This window comes from Callospermophilus lateralis, chromosome 19, assembly GCF_048772815.1.
Source record: "Callospermophilus lateralis isolate mCalLat2 chromosome 19, mCalLat2.hap1, whole genome shotgun sequence".
Taxonomy (NCBI): Eukaryota; Metazoa; Chordata; class Mammalia; order Rodentia; family Sciuridae; genus Callospermophilus; species Callospermophilus lateralis.
Window position 1 is genome coordinate 31,038,049 of NC_135323.1, and position 2,604 is coordinate 31,040,652.

A 2,604-nucleotide genomic window follows, 5' to 3' on the forward strand; every position below is an offset into this window, starting at 1 on the left:
CTATCCCAATAAATCTTATATTTGGTCTTTTTATGTTATACAATAATTATTGGGTGTTCGGTTTATGCTTTCTTAACATCTTCACTGTGTGCTCAACTTTCAAGATTGTATACATTGTCTTCATTATCTGACATTTTGTCTTCTAAGTGATCTAATCTGTTGTTTATGCTTTCTATTGAGTTTTTGTTTGTTTGTTTGTTTGTTGATTGTTTCCTTGATTTCTGATTTTATTTCCAAATCTCTCTTTCTTGAAGTACTGTTTTGCTACCTGTATTTGCCCCCTTATCTCTTTGTTGGTGTGATCAATGCTTGCCTGTATTTTCTCAATTAGGTCATTCTTTACTTTGTAGGTCATTTTAATTATGTATATTCTTAATTCCTTCTCTGAAATTTCATCCACAGCACTTTAAATGGATTCTATTATTGTAGTATCTTGGTGTGTTTTTTTTTATGTTGTCTATGTGTCTTCTTTTCTTGCAGTGCAAATCTGAGTTACTATAGTTTCTACCCTATGATCTTATAGTGACCCTGAAGATTACTTGTACCTCACCTTTGTTTTGGACTTCTAGCCCCCAGCCAATGTCCCATGATAAATGCTACTGCAAATAAATGTGGTGGTGGCAATAGTGGAGATAACTCAAGATAGCTGTGAAGTTGTGTCAAAATGAATGCAACTACTTTCAGAGATGGGGCTAAAAAGTGGGCCTTACAGTGGCTTTGGGATGCCTGTTCTGAGATGCAGCTGCATCCAAGCATAGCCCTCCAAGCCCTACCTATTGTCCTAAGGTGGAGGCTATTGCATGGGGAGGGCTATGGCAATGCTTACAGGGGACCAAGATGGAAGTTGGATAGGCCTGGGTAGACCCGGGACACCTTCCTCCCTTTTTTGAATGTGTTCTTGCATTTTGCACAAAAAGGTGTTAAAGGTTCACTTTGGACTTTCCAAATTTTTAACCTGGAATCAACCTTTTATCTAACTAGCCCTGCTTCCTATAGTTAAATATGGTATTTTTATTCAAGGATCTGGTCACCCAGACTGATCCACTGGTCCTTACTATTAAAATGTCACTGTTACCCAGTCCCATTAGTGCAGACAAGTATGAATTTAAATTTCTGCATTCAAACACTCAAACAAACACACACACTCACATACACACACAAACTTGTTTCTCTATTTTTCTACCTGGAAAAGCATGAGTTCACTAGTGATACATTCCATTTCAGTCCTACTTCACAGGTCTCATTCCAATTTTCTTTCCTGAACCAGAGAGTCACTTCACTAACATTTCCTATGAAAACTGGATTTCAGTGTCCTTGATGTATTTACTTTTTAAAACAATCTCTCTTTATACAGCTAAATTCCATTCATCCTATTCTAAAACCACAAGCCCTCCTTAGCTCACCTAGGTCTTTTTTACCCTATTTTGTCAACGAGTGTTTATGTCAGGGTACCTCTGTCTGTGGAGCCCATCTCAGGTTGATTGGGCTCCCATAATCATGCAGACTGCCCCTTCTGAGGACACCTTCCCAATTGTATCTCATACCTGACTTGAAGCCACCATTATTCCCTCCACCACTACAAAGTGTGCCCTCACATTGCTGGACCACATCTAATGGCATTAGGAGTGAATTATTCAGCAGAGGAAAGGGAAGTAAAGGGAAGGAAGATATGGGACTGGAATAAGATGGAAAAATCCTGTGTAGCTCCAGATACCAGTTGAATCTGAGGAGCACTGCTGTAAAAATGATTGACTATCAACCATTTTCTAATTCAACCCTCATTGTGCTTGTTATCAAGTTGGTTATTGAAGATGGACTACAAATATGTTTCTTGCTTTCCAGAATCAATAAGGGAGATAGGAAGGAAATATGAAATCTAAACTAAAGATACAGTAATAACTACCTCAGTAGAGTGTTTCAAATTATGTGCTTCAAAAATTGCAGAAGGACACTATGAATATCTTTTCCAGCAAAGCAAAAATTCACAATGGGTTAACTGTATCTATCTTACTATTTAATTTGAATTTCTGAAAAAGCTCCATATATTCAGTGATTGTGATGTTCAAAAGGTTGAGTTTTGACTCTCACTGATTCAGTACTATATATCCCCTTAAATGGGCCTAGAGGCTTCAGATAAATTTTATAAGGATATGTTTATTGACTTTCTCATTATAAAACTTATCACAACATATTTCAAAGAACACATCATATATCAAAGTCACTACAAAAGCCACCACAACCACCCTCATTTTCATTAAAAATTGTTGACAAATTTGGTGATAATTGTTGATTCTCTGATCAGAGTTCAGGAAGAGCTGCCAGGACTAACTGGTAGTGAGAGGAGAGAGCCCATTAGACCCAGAAAGGGTGAATCTTCACATCTGGCACGGAGGTGGGCACCTACTTTCCATCATAAAATAGATAATACTCTGCACAGACCCTGAGAAAGCTCAGAAAATGTCTCCAGCTTCTTTTATCATTAACCAATTGAGGAATATAGAGTCTACCTTCATTCTGAGTTTTCTTCACAAAATAAATTTTTGTTCTTTGATGTTCTGTGTCCCAGTCTCCAAGAAGAACCATGCAAAAAATCCTTAGGGAAGT